This window comes from Balaenoptera acutorostrata, chromosome 3 (genome assembly GCF_949987535.1).
Source record: "Balaenoptera acutorostrata chromosome 3, mBalAcu1.1, whole genome shotgun sequence".
Lineage (NCBI taxonomy): Eukaryota > Metazoa > Chordata > Mammalia > Artiodactyla > Balaenopteridae > Balaenoptera > Balaenoptera acutorostrata.
Genome location: NC_080066.1, coordinates 144,517,603 through 144,539,098, shown reverse-complemented (window position 1 = coordinate 144,539,098; position 21,496 = coordinate 144,517,603). Strand labels below are relative to the sequence as shown.

The following is a 21,496-nucleotide window of genomic DNA, read 5'->3' as shown; positions in this document are numbered from 1 at the left end:
AGTACCAGTGTTACCTCCAAAGCACAGGAAGGCTTCGTGACCTGTCCAAAGTCAGAGAGTCCATAATTGACACAGCCAGGATCTGAAGCCCAGACACTGACTCCAGAGCCCACACATGTATCTACTACACTGTGACGCTTCCACCTGCTTCACGGGGTTGTCCTGAGAATTACACAAGATGATGTAGGTCAAGTGCTTTTATAAACTATAAAGTGCTATAGCAATGTTCACTATTATCTATCACTTGAGCACTGCAATTTTTTTCAAAATTGGTGCTTTACCTAAAAATTACCAAGTCAGTTTGGTCCGTTTCTGTTTCTTTCAAATTAATGATTTTTTTTTTTTTTAAGATAATCGGAGGGAGCCATAACTCAAACATCATTAGTCCTGTAGTGCCCTCTGCTGACAACAGTCAGGAAAATTATGAAATTATAATAGGTGAGAGTGATTCCCTCGGCCCCCCTGAACAACTATTTCTGGAGCACGTACTTTGTCCTGGGCACTGTACCAGCTGTCACAATGCCTAGAGGACACAGGAGGTCCCTTTCCAGCCCAGCCTGCCCCCTGTGATTTAGGTATAGGAAAGTGAAAGCCACAGGGCAAGGGTGACCCCACTTCCCATCCTGACATCACAGAGAGGAGCCCAAAGCCAGACAGCGTTGTCATTATCTCCCTTAAAAGGCCAAAGTGAGCCCCAAACCATGAGGTAAAGGGTACTCCTGCCCAGGGATATGCAGGTAAATGTTTCACAGTCAATTCTCCGGCAGGGAGAAGCTCTGATTTGTGGCATTTGTCCATTTCGATGGTGGAAATACTCCCACTATGACCAGTTTCAAGCTACCAACATGACGATACACAAGATGCTTAAAATTTTAACAATTGGCCTCTCGAAAGCTGGCAGGAGCTGGCTCCAACACACCACTTCTTTTATCTCTCAAAAAAAACAGACCTTCTCATCTTCCTTCCCAATCAACTGGACTCAAGAATTCTTCCAGCTGGTCCACACTAATGATCAGGGACAGATCAGCCTCACCCCAGCAAGGCTGACATCTAACAGAGAAGGGCGGACTGCCAGCTGGAGTGTTCCCTGAGCATCCACTGGTGGCTCTAGCCAATGGTCCACTTCACCTTCCCTCTTTCCAGCTCTGAAAGGAAACCTCCTTCACGCTCTACCTCCCTGTCTTCATCTCCAGATTCCCTGCCTCAGCCCGGAAGCCTCCACTCCAGCAGAGGGCACCTCTTGGCTCCCGGAGGAGCCCGGGACCAGGGTGTAAGCAGGCAGGCCAACACTGGACTGTACGCCTCTCACTTTGTCCAACACAAGGAAGAAGCCCTGCCTTGGGCCCAGGAAAGAAGGAGGAAAGTATGGGGCCATGCGTGACCTGGGGAAGCAGTTCCCCATTGTATCCAACTAGAGAGGTGAGCCAGGCAGAGCAAAACCCAGCTGCTGGGAGCTCCAGAGGACCAATATCCTGAGGGCAAGCTTTCTCTTCAGCCCAGAAATCATCCCTGGGACCCACCAAATAAAACCAGAAGAATGACGACCACAGTTCTCCAAACAGCAGCTGCCAACCTCCACCTCCCATGAGGTTACCATTGCCCCTTGCTTCCTCCCCCGACCTGCCCTCAGATTTCCTTCCGCAGCCTCAGTCCCCTCATCCCAAGATTCTGGCATCCTAACGGATGAGGAAACCTACAGTGAGAAGACTGCGTTCCACTCTGGCTTGCGTGGGTCCTTGAGAAAGTTTCTAAACCTCCTGAGGCTTGTGTTCTGAAGCCAAAATAGAAATAGTCATCAGAGAGTGCTGTTGAGAGGATTCAATTAGAATGTATGTGAGAAGGACTTTACAAACCAGAGTGTTCCATAAATGTTTGTTATTTTTCTACCTGAGAGAGGTATTTATTTATTTATTTATTTTTGAATTTTATTTTTTTTATACAGCAGGTTATTAGTTATCTATTTTATACATATTAGTGTATATATGTCCATCCCAATCTCCCCATTCATCACACCACTCCCCCCCCCAACTTTCCCCCCTTGGTGTCCATACGTTTGTTCTCTACATCTGTGTCTCTACTGAGAGAGGTATTTATGTGGGGTGTTTTTTTTTTTTTTTCTCTTATTAAAGGAACACATATTCTTTGTGGAAATTTTGAAAAATACATTTGAGAATTAAAAGAAAAAAAATTCAAATCACCTACAGTGAGCCACCATGCACATCTGGTATTTCCCCCAGTCTTTTTTTCTATGTGGATATAGATATACCTTTGTTAAAAGAAAGGATGAGGATATTTATGACTCAGGGGTAGTGGTCTTTCCCTTCTCCAGCCTGCAGGCCTGACAACAGTGTTTCTCTCCATCCCCACAGTAGGAAAGAGGACAGTTAGTCTCTCACTAGAAACAAGGCCTGCTGGGATCCCAAATAAAGAGACCTTGGAGGGCTTCCCTGGTGGCGCAGTGGTTGAGAGTCTGCCTGCCAAGGCAGGGGACACGGGTTCGAGCCCTGGTCTGGGAAGATCCCACATGCCGCGGAGCAACTGGGCCCGTGAGCCACAACTACTGAGCCTGCACGTCTGGAGCCTGTGCTCCGCAACAAGAGAGGCCGCGATAGTGAGAGGCCCGCGCACTGCGATGAAGAGTGGCCCCCGCTTGCCGCAACTAGAGGAAGCCCTCGCGCAGAAACGAAGACCCAACACAGCCAAATAAATAAATAAATAAATAATAATTAAAGGTGCTAATAATTAAAAAAAAAAAGAGACCTTGGAAATCGAACCTGTTCTTCCTGATAGAGGCCTTCAAACTTTTTGTTCTGCAAGCCAGTTTGGAAAGACCACATGGCCTTAGGGATCTCCTTGCCTGCCTATCCTGATTTGTAAAATCAATTTTTAAAAATTAAAATTGGGAAGCTTTTCAACTAGTAAAGCATATATTGCTGCAGTCGTGTTGTTCAAATGCTCATTCTCGGGCACTTTTCAATGTGGAACTGAATTTGCTGTAGGAAATACTTTTGAAAACCTCACACCTTTTTCTGTGGCTGGCCCACGAGTCACCAGAGGAACCCATGCAGAACATCAATGCAAACCTGTTCCGCTGGGTTCTCTCTCGGTATCTGACAAAATATCATCTTTTCATCGACGTTACCAAGATCCTATCCCTCACTTCCGCCCTAAAACAGGTGTTTCTTTGGCTGTCAGAAACGACCTGGGTCTCTCTTCCTCTATAATGATAATGGCTGGGCCCCCCTGCCTGAGTCCACCTCACCCTGACTTCTCCAATATTCCAATCCAACTCGGAGTAGGAAGTAACTCCAGGTCTCCAAACCCTTGGGAGGGGCCTGGGATGCTCACATGACTTAAGTGCATTGATGGGAGAATGTGTCCAAAGAGATATGTCCCGAATGTCACTTCTGTGTGGCTGCATGTACTAGAAGAGCTTGTGACTAAGTATTTCCAGTCCGGAGGTTTCAGGCTAGATAGTGCAAAAACCAGAACATGCACTCTTCCCTTAAATGCCTAGGACAAGGCCAGCAGCTTCTTGCCACTGCTTCTCTCCAGACACACATAGTAAATGCAAAGAGCAAAGGACACCCCCTCCATTGGTCCTCTCTGCTGCTGCCAGAACAAAAGTCTCAGTGACTTCTGTCTCCTAAGAGAATGTTTAGCCCACCCAGAGGACAGGCCCTGTCATATTCCTTCAGGGTCCCTTACTGTGTGTGAGAGGTCACCTAGTATCTATGGTAAAAACCTGAGCTTTGGACTCAGCCTGACCTCGGCTTGAATGCTGGCTCCACCTCTTCCCGGGAAGTTTGGCCCCAGGCGAGTGTCTCTACCTTGTGAGCTTGAAGAAGGGGCTGTGAGTGTGTCCAGAGGTCACTTGTGAAAGAATGCTTTGCAGGTGCTCAGGGAATGGTGATGAGGGATAAGGGGCTCCTTCCTGAAACAGGCCGCTCAACACTTCGCTCTCAAGCAGAGCTGCAGCAGGACAAGCTAGCTAGCTGGGCTCAGCAAGGGTCATCTCACTGCTCTCACAGCCGTGTTGGCAGCTGTCTCTTTTCACTGAACTTCCACAGTCCCCTTGCAGCCCTTCCAAAGTCAGCACCTACCAGTCAGGACTCTTCTCTTTGGTTGAGCTGTGCTTCTGAGTGGCCAACCCCGAGGCCTTTCCCACCTCTCAACCAGGACGTCCCCTGTCAGCAGGGAAAGGGAAAGGTAAAGGTGTTGGGCCATCACCAGCTCTTGGTAAAGCACATCACCTTTTTATGATCTCCCCTTTGTAGGCTCACTTCCCAGCACCCAAATCAGCAGTCCAAGGTTCCAGAACCTACTTCAAAGCGGGACAAGACCTCTCCGGCTCCTGCCCACCCACCAGCATGCATGCAGCCTCCCTTTCCAGGGGCAGAAGTCAACGTAGAGGCAGGAGCTCCAAGCCCTAAGACCATCCAGATAACTTAATTACGTCTTCAGCCCTCACCACCAGAACCCAGGACATCCAGTTCATCCCTTATCCCTGACTCTCTTCTTCATAAGGCTCAGATGTCACCTGTCAGTGAGGCCACGCCTGAAAAAGCACACACCCCTCACCATCCCCTGTCCCCAATTCCCTATTAAATGCAACGTCTAATTTTCCATGTAGAAAAGTTTTAGAAAAGCACTTCTCTTCCCAAATTCTCTTGAGATGTGACTCAGACAATGTCGCCCTGCCAACTTCTTAGAGTCCTTCGTAACTCTCAGGAAGCCAGCCTTCCGGCCCCTCCCGCAGCCCTGGGAGCAGCCGGAGCCCTGCGGGCTCAGTCGGATCCCTCTGGGAAGCAGCCATCACATCTCTCGTGGGTTCACACCTTTCGGGGCCAGCACGGCAGTTATGGCAAGGCACTTTCCCAACATCCTGATCTGACAAACGGGGAGCCCCTTGGGCCGGGGAACAGCCATGGGGCTAAAACCCTTGCTGGTTTCCCCACCCTAAACAGTCTCCTTCCCCTGATACAGGGCCCCCCCCCCCCCCCCACAGGCCTGCTGAGAGGAAAGCTGCAGAACCGAGAGAAGCAGCTTCTGACTGGGAAAGTGAAAGGAACCAAAGCAAAAAGGCTCAGATTACTTGTAGCTGGTCTGGGAGGCCACGGCCAAGCTTTCAGCTCAGAGGAGACAATGAAGAGAGTGTGGAGACCAGGAAAGTGAAACTGAACCTGCCATGGCCGCTGCTGATCTACTCGCCACCCAAGGAAGAAGTCACTGCTGCATCTGCTTCCAGCACTGCCAAGACCCGGAATCACAGAGCGTGGCCACAGCTTCCACCAGGCCTGCCTCACTTGCTGCTGGAAGCGGGCCTCACCTGCCCTCCTGCCCCCCTGCCTCCAGTGCCACCAGAGCCTTCAGGCCAAGAGCTTCATACGCAACAGGTAGCTGGGAACTGTGGATGTCACCAGGCTGCTGCTGGAGCAGGAGGCAGGGCCCTTGCATCTCTGGTCTGTCAGAGCACCTGGAGGAGACTTCCCTGGTGGTGCAGTGGTTAAGAATCCGCCTGCCAATGCAGGGGACACGGGTTTGAGCCCTGGTCCGGGAAGATCCCACATGCAGCGGGCCAACTAAGTAACTAAGCCCATGCGCCACAACTACTGAGCCTGCGAGCCACAACTACTGAGCCTGTGCTCTGGAGCCCACAAGCCACAACTACTGAGCCTGCACTCTGGAACCCGCGAGCCACAACTATTGAAGCCCGCACGCCTAGAGCCCATGCTCTGCAACAAGAGAAGCCACCCCAATGAGAAGCCCACACACTGCAACAAAGACCCAACACAGCCAAAAATAAATGAATAAATAAATTAAAAAAAAAAAAAAAGAAGCACCTGGAGGACTAAAGCCATTGGTGCGAAGGACCAGGAGGCCCACCCTCTGCGGGGTTTGCCTGGACAGCTGAGCAGGGTGAGGATTCCCATTCACACAGGCTGGCAGGGTTTAAGGGAGAGGGATGAGAAGGGGGTTTAACCTGGAGACATCAGAGAAAGGGAAGGGAAGTGGGGGAGAGATGGAGTAGGGATGGGGAAGAGAAGGGAAGAGAGGGGAGGGGACCTGGCAGGCAATGCCTCGTTTTAGTGGAGTGGAATATTTTCCCAGTATAAGCCACCAGACAGCTGCCCATCATGTTCACAGAATTATTCTTAAAAGCTTTACAGGAGAAAGTCATTTTTCCAAGTGGCCTGGTGGTTAAGAGTTAGGGATCTAGAGTTAGTCATATAGATTCAAATCCATGCTCTGCTTCTTCCCCCAGGGGTTGCCTTGGATAAATGTCTGAACTTCTCTAAACCTCCATTTCCTCATCTATAAAATGATGACAGTAGTTCCTACCTTTAGGGTTCCTGTAAGAATTAAGTGAGGTAATGTTTATAAAGTACTTAGCACAGTGCCTGGCACATAGTAAACTCTCCATTGCTACTCTTTTTATTATTATTGTCACGAGTGGTGGATAAGCATCTGAATGAACAAGGTTTTCCACAGCTAAACCTTATAGAAGATGCATGTCCAGCCCTAGGACAACAAAGATCCAGAAGTACAAATTTCAAAATAGCCAGTGTTAGGGTGCTAATGGCTCCATCTGTAGTGTTCAGTGGATACGGCTTGATCTACGAAGTGTATAGCCAGACTCACTGCAAACATGCTCCACTGACAGAAGCAGACAATTTGATCTCCCTATTTCTTGGTTCTTTTTCTTATAATAAATTTTCTCTGCCTCCCTCCAAGATTGGATCTGCAAGCCCTGAGGATCTTATTAATCCACAGGAAGGGCCAACAGAAGCTGGGAGAGCACTGACACATCATGGCCCAGTTCCCCAGACCTGCTCATGGCTGTAACTTGGGCTACGAGCCTTCCTGTTCCTCCCCTGAGAGCACACGGAAGGTGTGGAGATGCCATGACACACTCTACCTCTCAGGACGTAATGCCATGACACACTCTACCTCTCAGGACGTAACCCACGTATCAGGAGGTGGACTCATCGTGGCCACCTTGAGGCCCACCCTATAAGCTCAGTTTTCTCAAGATCACCTTTATATCTTCAAATCAGAGAGGATCGCAGGTGCTTGAGCTCTCCAGGTATGATCCTAGCTCCATGGCACGAGCTCAGAGGTGCTGCAAACCACGCCCCCCAAATCTCCCTTCCAAACCCCTGTCCCAACACCTGATATCTAGACCAAGAAGGTCACTCCTTGTGTCACAGAGATGACAAATAGGTTTCATTGCAAGTGCCAACTCCAAATTATTGAGATTAGATTTTGTTTCAGAAAGATTCTCAGGCCTTTTCTGGTCTGAGCAGCATGTTCGCAATCAATTAGCAGTGTCTGCAATGGAGACTGGAGAAGAAGTGCCAATGGTTTTGCACGGAATTGTCATCCTTAAAAAAAAATTCTTTTTACATTTACAGTGCAACTATACGGGCCAGTGGAGAACACATGAACTTGTGATGACTAACAACCATTATCAGTAGGGCCCTGAGGTCACAGGAGTCAGAACAGGGACTTTCTGATAAGGGGATTTGAGAATGGCATGCTGCCTGAGACCTGGTGTTGGTGGTTGAGGAGGACCAGCCCAGATGGGGGCGCAGATGGGAAGCTTGGGTGCCTTTGGAGCAGCCCCAGGCCTTGGGTTTCCTGGGAAGGGACCAAAAGGAAGGTAGCTGCCTCCAAATGGGTCACCAAAGCAAATTCTAGTGCAACCTTTTGAGTCCTACCCTGCTGCCAGTCTGGGGCACTCCCATGCCCTCTGCCCAGAGGGAAGCATACAAAATTCTGACCGCACCGTAAGTGGCAGCCATCACGTACCTTCTTCACTCCAGCTCCAAGCTTGGTACCTTCACACATACTGTACACATCTAACCCATTCCCATGTGGTAGGATTTTCCAAATTCTCCAATATTATACGTTATCGATCTATTTATTGTAATTATCCTGTGCTCATAGTTTTTTTTAAAAAAATCAAATAGCACAGAAGGGTCTCAGATGAAGAGTAAGCCCCAGCCCCACTTTCCAGAGATAACTACTCTTCAAAGTCTCTCATAGGACACCCATGTCTGTAGTAGCATTATTCGCAATAGCCAACAGGTGGAAGCAACCCAAGTGTTCATCAACAGATTCATGGATAAACAAAATGTGGCATGTATGTACAATGGAATATTATTTCACCAAAAAAGGAGTGAAATGCTGACACATGCCACAGCATGGATCAACCTTGAGGACATTATGCTAAGTGAAATAAACCAGACACAAAAGGACAAATATTGTATGATTCCACTCACATAAGGTTATCTAGAATAGGCGAAACCATAGAGAGAGAAAGTAGAAAGGTGGTTGCCAAGGCAAGGGGGAGAAGGGAATGGGGAGTTACTGTTTAATAGGCACAGAGCTTCAGTTTATAACGGTGAAAACATTCTGGAGATGATGGTTGTCCAACACTGTGAGAGCACTTTATGTTACTAAACTGCACACTTAAAACCAGTTAAAACGGTAACTCACGTGTATTTTACCACAATTTAAAACAACAACAACAAAAAAGCTGTTCTGTACTCTTCCATGAGGAAGTAGAGGTAATCTCACTTTGCATAGCAGTGCAGGACCCTAAACATGACTGTGCAAGCTGACACCATTCAAACTGACCTAAATAGTCAATGGGAAAAATGATGATTGTTCTATGACCTTTAAATGTTTTGTCAAAACATTAAGAACGCTCTTACTGTCCATTATAAATGTAGAGGGAAAAAATAGTAGCTCTATACAATACACTGTTATTTAAAACATTAGGAATTTTGAGAGTTAATGTGTTCTATTTCTTGATAGAAAACTTATCAAGAGTAGTTTGAACAGTGTTTGCCTTCTTTTTCTCTTCACATAATTTACAATACAGAGCAAGCATCATTTGCATGCCTTCATGAATTTTCATGCTCCTTTGGATCTTTCCAACATTATACCCATTGAACATTCAATGTGGTGAAATAGATCTAAGGGGTTCTTTAGTGTCAAATGTTTATTTATTTATTTATTCTATTTTTTGGCTGCATTGGGTCTTTGTCGCTGCGCGCAGGCTCTCTCCAGTTGCAGTGAGCGGGGGCCACTCCACACTGCCGTGCGTGTGCCCCTCATTGCGGTGGCTTCTCTTGCTGCAGAGCACAGGCTCTAGCCACGCGGGCCTCAGTAGTTGTGGCTTGCGGGCTCCAGAGCGCAGTCTCAGCAGTTGTGGTGCATGGGCTTAGTTGCTCTGCGGCATATGGGATCTTCCTGGACCAGGGCTCGAACCCGTGTCCCCTGTATTGGCAGGCAGACTCTTAACCAGTGTGCCACCAGGGAAGTCTTCAAATGTTTTTTGATGTCACTTTTTCTGAGACTTCATCATTTTTGTCACCACTACTTTCCTCATTTATACTGACATGCCCACCTTCACTAGGTTCCTCTGCCTGCACATCTAGAATCTCTGTAATGGCAGCAGTGTCAACATTCCTATGGCCATCTATTTTTTTTTTCTAACTTCATTTACATTAGACTCAAATCCTGCAAAGTTATTTGCACAGTCGAGTAAAAGTTACTGCCACACTGCACGGAATCCAAAGTAGAAATAAATGCTCCATTTCAACCATAGCAGCTTTCTGTTCCCAGTACAATTTAAACTACGAGATGTTGCTACCAAATGTAAAATAGATAGCTAGTGGGAAGCAGCTGCATAGCACAGGGAGATCAGCTCAGTGCTTTGTGACCACCTAGAGGGGTGGGATAGGGAGGGTGGGAGGGAGACGCAAGAGGGAGGAGATATGGGGATATATGTATATGTATAGCTGATTCACTTTGTTATACAGTAGAAACTAACACACCATTGTAAAGCAATTATACTCCAATAAAGACGTTAAAAAAAATAATAAAATAAACTATAAGATGTTGAAGGGACTTGAGCTTGCTTTTATATTCATTGGACTTTTTCAATATAATTTGCACTGTAGCTTTGTGCAGGTTTAGATCCCATCCTACCTTTGCTTTGACATTCCCATTTTCAGATTTTTTGGTCACATACAGTTTTACTTCCGGTGTTATCCCTTTTCATTTATTTGCTGCACTTCCATCTTTGTTGGCCGATTCTCTTTTTTGATTAACTATCTCCATAAAATGGCATGTGGGTTTATGACCGGAAGACAAGGAAGCAACGCAACCAAGTGCTTTGCTGTCTGTGCATGAACTGAATAACAGATGTGCGTGAATTGAATAAACAGATTGGTTTCATAACCAATAAGCTTTAAAATAAGTGACATGACTGGTCACTGATCATGATGTGCATCTGTTGTTTATGTAGTGATCTGTGGACTGAAGAGCTAGCGGCGAAGTTTGTACTTTATGCAATTACATTTAATATACAATGGTAACTGAAATTGGACACATGTTATTGGGGGACTGGTGTTCCTTAAAATGTGGTAACTTAAGTTTGTACATACTGGAACTATGCAAAGCAAGGACTGCCTGTAATAATAATGGATGTTTGACTATTTGTGATATACCAGGCCTTATTCTAAGTGCTTTAACCTATAATCCTCCCAACCTCCACTATTAGTTCCCATTTTACAAATGAGGAAACTGAGTCACAAAGAGCTAATAGGCCCAAGGTCACACAGCTGGCTGGCAGTGGTGGAGCTGAGTCTGTGTTTTAAATTTATATGCTGTACTTCCTTTGGTAGAGATGAGAAAGAGTGATTTTTTGGGGGGGGGAGGGTGCCATGTGGCTCATAGAAGTGGCAGCGTGTGTGCCAGTCCACCACAGCTGCCTCTCCCGCCCCACCCACCTAGGAAGATTATCATTCCCACAAGAGTAGTGATCACCACTTTCCCTGCTCCCGGAGGAAGACGCGTGCAGCCTCAAACACCACCTTTGTTTCTTACTGTTTTTCCATTTCTCTTGGAATAGGTAATACATTCACATAAGCTAAAATTCAAAAGGTACAAAGGACTACATCATCCTCTCCTATCCTCTCCTCCAGCCATGATTCTCCTCCCCAGAGGCAACCAAGGGTACCAGTTTCTTCTCCCTCTACTCCGAAGCTGTCCCAGAATGTCTCATACCACCTGCCCCTCCTTTCATGTATCTACTAAGACTAAAGTTTGAACAGGGTCAGAATCCTGGGTTATAGAAAATGTTGGAGTACAAGAAGTAATAAAAGCACAAAATTCTTTAAAAATTATCTTGGGTTTGTTTGTTTCCAGGGACTTGAGAACCACTTGGATACCATGAGGAAAAGGAGTTTGCTTTGGAATTTGAGGAGGGAGGAGCAATGAAGAACCAAGAACTCCTGGAAGGACAAATGGGCCAACAGGGGTGCTCAGAGAGGACCCTGACTCCCGAGGGGATGGGAGCGGAGGGGAGGGGAGGGGAGGGGAGGGGAGGTCCGCAGCGTCCTATCCCACCTCGTAGTCTGCCAGTCACTCACGTTCAGAGAGGGCTCTGTATGCAGGCTCTGAATCTCATACTGTCTATTTTTTAAAGGACTTAAAGGGCAAAGAAAAGAATATCTTCATCTACCATGCTGGCTTTTTCAGGACAATATTGATTTCAAATATTCTATCCTGCTGTCCCCTTGAGCTATCACAAATGTTTTAGAAATCCCAACGTTGCAGTATCCAAACCACATCTTCAAAAGGGCCTCTCTCCTCTAAACCTCTTATCTTCTGCAGCACAAAATCCTTTCTTTGAACACAGATCTCAGATTTTGGGCTCAGATAATAAGGTAATCATAGAATACGTGAACAGAAGGAACTGGCAATTTAAAGGAAAAGGGAGGAACAGTCAATGTAAGAACACACCCTAGTCCATCTTTATTGAGAGGCCGTTTAGTGTAGCGCTGATGGGCATGGATGCTGGAGCCAGTCTGCCTGGGTTCAAATCCCAGCTTTGATGCTTACTAGCTGTGTGTCCTGGACACAGGGGTTAACCTCTCTGTGCTTCAGTTTCCTCATCTAGTAAAATGAGGGGATGGGTACCTGGTTCTGAGGGGCTTTGTGAGGATTAAGTATGTTAATACAGGACAGTGCCTGGGGCAGAGTGGCGCTCTGTACGCAGCTGGTCTAGCCGCTGGGCCCTCACCCTATACTGGCTGCTAATCTCTTTACACACACGAATTCATCTAACCTCCACAGTGGCCCTCCGTACTTCCACTTGGCATCTGAGGAAACTCAGACCCGCAGAAGCTAAGTGACTTGCCCAAGTCACCAACCCGAAGTAGAGGAGCCCAGAATTCAATCCCAGCCCCCAGATGCGTGCATTTGCCACCACCCTGCACAGTGCGAACACACTCAGGGGCACAGTGAGAGAGCTGTTTTTAAGCCGACCAAGTCCTCGTTTCTCTGCAGCCTTGCACTTCACCGTCTGCTCACCTGGTGTTGCTCAAAACCACTTTGGTTGCCTCGATCCAACGGCTTCTCGATATCAGCCGCTGATTAGTCCACGTCCACCTGACTCCAGTGAAACTGTCATCACGTGCGAGAGTCAGAGGAAGGCCTTCTGACGGGAACGACATCCTCCAGCCACATGAGGTATGGGAGGAATGAGCTTCTGGGGCCATTCTGCTCTCCAGCACCATTGCCGGGAAAGACTACAACAAAGTATATTCGCATCTGCTTCCAGGAGAACTAGGGCAATGTGGAAGGAAGAAAAGGTTGCGGGAATATATGATAGCTTGGTACACACTTTGAAGCCTTTGGAAATTATTACTGTCACTGTTTGGGCCACCTTTCACCAATTAATCAATGTGTCTGATTAGCTGGGATCAAATTTAGGTTAGCGAGTTATTAAAACACGAATATAAAGTTCTCACAGAGGCACATGATGACTATCGATAAGAATAGTCATTGGACAATAATGTAAACAGGGTAACATAAAGACCATCAGATCTGGAGTGGCCCAAATGAAACTAATTAACGGGCTGCATGTGGCTATACTGACTGCTAGGGGCTGGGTGACTTTCGGCGAGCCATGTAACATCTCTGTACCTCAGTTCTTCATTGGAAAGGAAAGGGTTTGACTGGGCCATCTCTTTCAACTCAGCACCAATCCAGGCAACAGTTCTGAATGTCTCTTACATGCCTGTCAGATAATGCTCCTCAAAGCACCCTATTTTTCCTCCATGACGCTTCTCACAATGTATAATTATGCACTTGTTTTCATGTTTAATAACTGTCTACCCAGCCAGACAAAGCAAGGACCACATCTGACTCAACCACAACACGTAGCACGGTGCCTGGCACATGTGCATGAGTCAGTTCATGAATGAAATGCAGGAAACGTGTTAGACACACACTATTCACTAGGACATAATGTGGTATTTACTAGACCAAGTATGTGAAGAGTCTGAACTTGCAGAGAGCAGTGATTAAATCTAAGAGAGGGAAGGACTGAGAAAGAATTCCTGGAGTTTTGTTTTATCTGCTCTGGGACCCAGAAGATCCCCAGGCAGATATATATGTGTTTGTGGTGCGGGGGAGGATTAAAAACTGGGAGGAGGGAAAAGAGGAATCTTCTGTATTAAGACTATCAAGGAAAGGCTGAAAATACATGTTTGGGGGGAACTTCGAGCCATCTGATATTTCTGGAGCATAGAGTGTGAGGCAAGAATAACCTGGAATAAAGAGACAGCAGCACCATTGATGGGTCAAGGTACCAGAGGAGGCCAGGGAGTGAGGATCTGTAATGTGGGGCTTGGCAAGCACAGGGCCACATCCTGTTCTGAAGCAGGTGGTGAGGAGGAAAAGATGGGAGAAGGCGTATCTGAGCTCTGAGGGGGAAGGAGTCTATTCCTGTGTTCCTTTGACACAGAGGTCAGCAAACTTCTTCTGTGAAGGTCCAGATAGTAAATCTTTTTGGCTTTGTTGACCACATGGTCTCTGTTGCAACTTCTCGAGTCTGCATGTGTGAGGCCAAAGCAGCTACATACAATACTTAAATAAATGACGTGTCTGTGTCCCAATGAAATTTTACGTATGGACATGGAAATCTGAATTTTACATAATTTTTACATGTCACAAAATAGTATTCTGCTTTTGATTTCTCTCTAACCATTAAAAAACGTAAAAACTCTTCTTAGCTCACGGGCTATACAAAAACTGTAGTTTGCCAGCCCCTGCCTTGAAGGATATTTATTGAGTTTCTACTATGTGCCAGGCACTAAGCCAGGTTTTTAGGATACAAGATCACTTCCTGCAGGACTCACAGAGTGGCACAGGAATAGGACATAGAAACAAAAGACTACAGTTATATGCAAGCCAAACCCCCTGCCTCATGAATAAATCAATGTCTTCAATAAAAGCGTTGCATCAAAATAGCAACATGTGTATCAGTTTGGACTTTGACCACCATGAGGGCTGCATATACCACGCACTGCACAAATCCAGAAGGTGCTATTCACATAGGCTCCAGTGTAAATAGCGCCCCATGGAGTTGTGTGAGGGCCCTGGTGGGAGCCCAGAGGAGAAATATGAAATCATCCTGAAGTTGTACAGGAAGGCCTCACAGAGGAAAAGGAATTTGAGCTGAATCTTGTAAGCTGAGTAGGAACTTTGCCAGGCCAATAAAGCAGGATAGGGCATTCCAGGAGAAGAAACGGCATGAAAGAACACAGTATGTGCATATAGAAAAAAAGCAAGCAGTTCAGTTGGAGCTCAGAGTGTGGAGTGGTGAGCCATAGAAAATGAGGATAGGAAAAGGGCAAAGGGGCAAACCGATGAGGGCCTTGTGGGTCACACTAAGGAACCTGTGTGTCGTCCCACAACTATGCTGTCTGAACAGCAGCCATTAGTCACATATGGGTATTTAAATTACTTAAAATTAACTAAAATGAAAAACTCAGTCCACACTCACCAGCCACATTTCAAGTACTCAACATACAGTTAGTGGCTGCCATACTGGACACTGCCACTGTTGCAGAAAGTTCTTTTGGGTATGCTGCTCTAGGAGCCTTGAAGGATTTTCAGCAGAGGGGAGGCAGCACCTCCTTTTCATTTTAGAAATAACACACCCAAGTGTGCAGAGTGCACTGGAGCATGGGGACTAATGCAACAGTTCAATGAGAAATCTGACTTTGTGAAAACAGGCAGTGTCAGTGGGAAAGGGAAGAAAGGAACGGATTCGATAGATACTTAGATGATAGATCCTGATGACAGGTGCACGTGGAACTTGAAGAAGACAAACCCCAAGTTTCTAGACTGAGAGTGAATGGCTTCTGTAACCTCAGTGAAATAGCAGGCGAGTCAGCTGCAGAGATTTGAGTAGGAGAGTTGGACTGGCCATTTGTCCCCTCTGGAGCTGTTACAGTGCTACACAACGAAGAGGGTGGGTAGATAACTTTTTAAAAAAATGTTTACTCTTTCATTTCAAGTCACTTTTACTGTGTTATTCCCTGTCCTAAAACAGCTGTTTATCATACTAGCTACCAAAAGTTTCAAGAAGATGAACAACAATCTTAAGGTTCTTCTCAAAGCATTATGTTCTCCAGCATTTGTTGAGCGACTGCTATGTGTAAGACATTGAGGATAAAACGAAGCATGAGAGATATGACCTCAGTCCTCAGTCTTTGAGATAAAACATTTTAAATCAAACAAATAACATTAGATACCAATGTCATCAATCCCCTCTACTATTATTTTATGTCTGGTTTTGGAAAAGTGATTTATCTCAGGTTACTACAATTAACAAAATATCTGAGCAGCTTCAGGACCTTCTGGATATGTACATTTAAGAAAGAGTAAAAGGAGTTTCATCTCTCAGCAAAAGCCAGGAGAAGCTCACTTTCTTAGATATGACTGGATAGGTTGGGCTTAGCAAGCAGACAGACCTGGGTTTGAATCAGGGTTCTGGCACTTATGGCTGCATGACTGTATACAAGTGTAACCTCTCTGAGCCTCGGTTTTCTCATCTGTAATACAGGGGATAATTACCTGGTAGAATCAATCAAGTGAGATAGTACATGAGAATGGCCTGGCAGAATGCCTGATACTTGGAAAGTGTTCAATAAATAGTGGCTTATATCAGTCATTCATTACTGATTTACACAATGCTGTCAGCTGGGCAAGTGAGCTAGCTATGGTTACTGCCTCTCTTCCCCCATATTCTCCATCATTCAATTCTGATCAAAGCCAGGTTGATTGGGCAGAAGCAATTCTGCTCCCCCGTGTCTTGGAATTTTTTCTGGAAAAGATGCATTATGTATTCTTTACTTGCAAAGAGTGCCTCTTGGCCTATGGCCAGTTTCTCCCCCAAGTCACATGAGAGTTGAGGTATGAAGTAGGAACCAGAACTTGAGCTAAGATCTATCACCATCATTTTCCACTGATTCCTGTCACCAGTGATTAATAGTGACAAATTCAGGGAGCACAAGACCACAGTTAGATTTACTTCTAGCATAGGGAAATGAACACAGTAAAAATGGACTATTAAATATCCTCAGATGATTTTTACATATTTTCAACACGTTCCCCATAAAACATCAGTCATACTATGGGAAGCGCAAGAGTGGGCCATCTGTCTGTTTCCAAGCCTTCCAGCTGGCTCTGGTCACTTGCATGGTTGGAAACCAAAAATGTCCGCATGCTCCTAGTGGGACTGTGTTCTCATGGCCACCTCTGGTCCAATTTCTTGTTCATGCTGAAATCTGAGTTTCCTTCTAGCCCTGCCTCCTTACTACTGTTTTGTTCCCTTTGCTGGCATGGACCCAAAGAAGGAAATCAGTCCCTTTTGCATTTAATTTGCCAAGGCAACTGATGACCCAACACTTTTTACCAAGGGTGTGGAGTAATTTCTTTTCAGAAAGTAGACGTGATTACGCAGCACCAGACCTGGCTTCACACGTGTGTAACTAATGCCATCCCACAAGCACCGGTGCTCAGAGGGGCCTGCGCTTAGGGTTTCATGCTTTGTGGTCACTTGTCTTTGAAAATCTTTCAAAATTCTTGAAATTTTATCTCTGAATTTGTGCTCTTGTAAGTGAAGTCTGATGGATCAACAGAGCATGCGTCTGGGACTCACTCGCAGTCCTCCCGCCAGCTCCTTGCCTTCCTGGGGCAGGTTCTCAGCTGCACCCCTACTCCAATCCCCATCCCCTGCAACTACCTCCCACCTCTGCATGGTGCCCCAGGCCCCCCTTCCCACCCTCACCCTGTGACCTACCCCCAGCCTCTCACCTGTCCACGGCGGGGTGGGATGGTGGGCACGTGGAAACTGGAGAAGCTTGGTCTGACTTCCTGGTCCAGGCCAGGTCCGGAGTGGGGAGCTTACAGAGGGTGGGCGGCATGCACATGCGCCGAGTCGCAGCCGGAATCCCGGTGCCCACAAGTATCTGCACTTCTGGAGTTCCCTATGCATGAGGGAACACGGGTTAAATAGCAAATTAAAACCAGAGAGAGACTGCAGTTGAAAGAAAAAAGGCTTTATATTTTAGTACCTCTAACGTAACCTTTTGCTGCATTTTGAACATTTTCATTTTGCAACGGGCTCCACAAACTCTACAGTCGGTCCCAGCTGTCGTTCAGGGCGTTTCTCACCGTCAACATTTCTCACCACGTTTCTTTGATTCTTCTTGACTCCCATGGAGACTGCTCATCTCCGTCTTTTCCTGTTCACCTCTCAATCCTTCCTCCGTGCCCGGCCCCAAACCCCAAGTTGTCCTCACTGTGCTATGCAGAGTTATTTAACACTCTTTGTTTCCATTTTCCACCTTCCAGATCCAATTCCTGGAACCTAACTTTTCATGACCAAATGACCTAGAAAATGTTTTGTGAAACAAAAATCAGGTTTCCCTCTGAGAGAAATTCTACCATCAGTTTTTTTGGGTTTTTTGGCTGCATTGGGTCTTTGTTGTTTCTGCGGGCTTTCTTTGTTTACCGTGAGCAGGGGCTATTCTTCCTTGCGGTGCGCAGGCTTCTCATTGCAGTGCCTTCTCTTGTTGCGGGGCATGGGCTCTAGGTGTTGGGGCTTCAGTAGTTGTGGCGCACGGGCTCAGTAGTTGTGGCACACGGGTTAGTTGCTCCACGGCATGTGGGATCTTCCCAGAGCAGGGCTCGAACCTGTGTCTCCTGCATTGGCAAGCGGATTCTTAACCACTACGCCACCAGGGAAGCCCTACCATCAGTTTTTTAAGTAGCAGGATTTTTTTCCTTGATTGTGTGTGTATAAATCACCAATTGCTTTTCATCAATATTTACCAAGTCATATTCCCTGGAACATTAGTCCCACAGAAGAGCCCATTTGAAAAAGAGAAAGAAAAAAATTCCAGGGACAATAAGTTTGGGAAACACCAAATACTCTGCTTCCCTCCTCCCAACTTTTTTTTTTTTTTGTAGATGTCCTTGTGGCATTACTTTATTACAGAAACTGGTTTTGGGACTTCCCTGGTGGTCCAGTGGTTAAGACTCCACGCTTCCACTGTAGGGGGCACTGGCTGGATCCCTGGTCTGGGAAATAAGTTTCCACATGCCCAGCGTTGCGGCAGAAAAAAAAAGAAAGAAACTGGTTTGATTTTATTTAAAATAGCATTTCCCAATTTATTTGTCAATGGAACTCATTTCTTGGGGAACAGCTACTAACTGCCCACTTTGCAAGAATTGCCTGAGAGCTGGCAAACTTTTTTCTGAACATGGCCCACTAATAAATATTTTAAGCTTTGAGGGCCGTTTAGTGTCTGTGCAACTACTGACCTCTGCAACCACACACAATACATTACTGAGCATGGCTGTGTGCCAATAAAACTTTATTTATGGACACTGAGCTTTGAACTTCCTATCATTTTCACATGTTACAAAATACTCTTGATTTTTTTCAACCATTAAAAAATGTAAAAACCATTCTTAGCTCAAGGGCCAAACATAAACAGGTGGTGTGGGTGGTTCTTGGCCAGCAGGCAGTAGTTTGCCAATTCTTGACTTAGAAGACCAAGAAAAAAAGTTACTTGTAAACACAAGTTGAGTACTGTTTCTCTACCTTAACGGTTACTGATTCTGAATTTTTTCTAATTGAGCGTTTTGTATTTGGGCTATTTTTAAAAACTGTTATTACCACTTGTGTTTCAAATGGTTCCTGCTCCCAATACGTCAGCTCTTGGTGATAAATAATTATCTCATGTCTGCTACTAATTATCTAATTATCTACTAATTACCTCTCAGCACACGCCCTCCTGATCCAAGCAGGTTAGCTCTCCAAAGCACCTGCCCTCTGCCTTTTGTATTCCCTCTTCATTCTCCATTCTTCAGTTACTCTGATACTTGTCAAGGATAGAGTCTGGATGCAGTAGAACCAGTCATGTTCCTTGAACTCTTTCCATTTTCACGTTTTAAGATACATATACTTCCCTAGAGCCCAACTCCAGAGCCAAGGAACTGAACCACAAAGCAGACACCCACATGCTTTACAGAATAACTTACTCATTCCCAGTCTTTTCATAATTACACCCACAGACACATGTTCTTGACTTCATGACATGTCCCATTCTCCCTTAGAAATACATGGGCGCATCTATTTTTGAACTAAGATGAATTAAAATTAATTTTCTGAGAAGTTATTAAGATTATCGCTTAAGATCACTGAAGGTAGCCTTGGAGTTGCAAAAACTCAGTTTGAAATTACATTGCATGACATACACTTTAAAGGTCTAAATATATTTGTGTTTTGTCTCCCTTTTAAAATTCCTTTACAGTGGGTATGTGATGGGAACAGAATCAAACAAAGAAGAAATTATAGAGCAGCATCTGTGGGAAATGATGAAAAGGAAAGATGCATGTGATTACTTCAGTGTTCATGTGACCACTTGTCTCTATCTAATTTAGAAACCAACAGAAATTGAATGACAGAAAGTCACCTGTGAGCTTGAGAAACTCTATCAGTTCCTAGAGGATAAGGGAAAAAGTCTTCTGTCCCAACTGAGGGACTTCAACAAAGCCATTTTAAGAAACAAACATGAAAATATAAACAATGTCTTAAATGAGAAGTTACTCCGCAACTACCCACACTCGGTCGATAAAGTTTTGAAGATGGGATATATTGGAGGACTGACCATCAGGATGGTGGCAGTGGGTGGGTAGGTGGCTGGTGACATTCATCCTTAGGCAACTCCAGCCATATGGTTTGGAAGATATATGAGGGAAGCCATCAAAGCAATACTCCAGGAGGAAAGCCATTGGTATTGTTCATGTCTAAAAGCTCCCTAAAGACTCAGGCCTCATTCTAAGGAAGGGGAAGTTGATTACCTGATTCCCTGATTACTTTTGACATAACACTCTTAGAATATTTACCCCTGCAGCACAGCCAGAGCCAGTGGCTGGGGCATCAGGTGGCGAGTCAGAAGATACAGACTGTCTTCTTAGCTGTGCCACTGACTTGCTGGGTGAGCTTGAAATTCCCTCTCCAAGTTCTGCTTCTGCCACCATCGTTACCAGATGCTTAGAAGCACATCAAGGCCTTAGAGTCCAGTGGTTGAGAACATGGGCCCTGAAGCCAGACTGCATTCAAATCCTGTCTTTCACCTGCAAGCTGGGAGACCTTCTTGACGTTCCTTAGCACCTGTCTCTGTGTTGTTTCCTCTTTTTGACAAATGTCACTGGACGAATGTTAGTCATTATAGGGAATATTAAGAAATGCCCTTATCCCCTCCTAGCCCTGCCTCAGGGGTAGAGAGGGAGCCAGGTCTAGCCCAGGTGGCAGTGAGGATCTAGGGATTTGAGGGACAATAGCAGAGAATCCTCATCTGATGCAATGAGACACTGACAACAAGGAGAAGACAACATGCTTATCGAGGGCTGATGACATTCCTTTGCGTGTGGTACTATGTGCACATAAGAACTCTGTGAAGGCTGTTATTTTGATTCTAATTAGCTCCATTTTGCAGATGAGTAACCAAGACTTGAAGAGATCAGGCAAGTTGTTAAACATCCCAGAGCTAGTAAGGGGCAGGGCAAATATTTCAAGTCAGGTTCCTTGGCTCTAAGGCACATAAACATTGCACAAGCTAAGGATAAAAATTCCAGGAGATGGGAAGTTATTGCTTAATGGGTACGGAGTTTCTGTTAGGGGCGATAAAAAGTTCTGGAAATAGTGGTGGTGGTTACACAACATTGTGAAGGTAGTGAAGGCCACTGAACTGTACACTTTAAAATGTTCAAAATGGTAAATTATGCATTATGTAGATTTTACATACACAAGCACCAAAAAAATGCCAGGAGAGAGTTTGGAAGGGCCCCAAAACTCCCTGAGGTCAAAGACAGATATGGAAATCAGGGACCAACCTAGGAGTCAGCAATTGAGAAAAACAAAAACTAGAATGTACTTTTGTCCCTCCCTTGCAAAGAAGACAGTTTGTAAAACTCTGGAGCAATAACAAACTTGAGTTTATTCCTTGAAGAAAGCATTTTGCACCCTTGGAAGCCCACAAACTCAAACACACCAATTTTATGAGCCATTGCTAGTGCTTCACAGAGAAAATGTATTTTAAAAGCTGGAGAA

The 21,496-nt window shown here is 45.6% G+C and overlaps 1 long non-coding RNA gene across 2 annotated transcripts in view; it reads right to left on the bottom strand.

The window, feature by feature from the left end:
* LOC130707760 (uncharacterized) overlaps positions 1 to 21,496 on the bottom strand; it is a 52,319-nt gene that overhangs the window by 7,719 nt on the left and 23,104 nt on the right. For both annotated transcript variants that reach the window (XR_009007785.1, XR_009007784.1), the window contains exons 2-3: positions 17,188 to 17,360; positions 12,391 to 12,645 (exon numbers count right to left, since the gene is read on the bottom strand). This is a non-coding gene — a long non-coding RNA (uncharacterized LOC130707760). The remainder of the gene's footprint in view (positions 1 to 12,390; positions 12,646 to 17,187; positions 17,361 to 21,496) is intronic.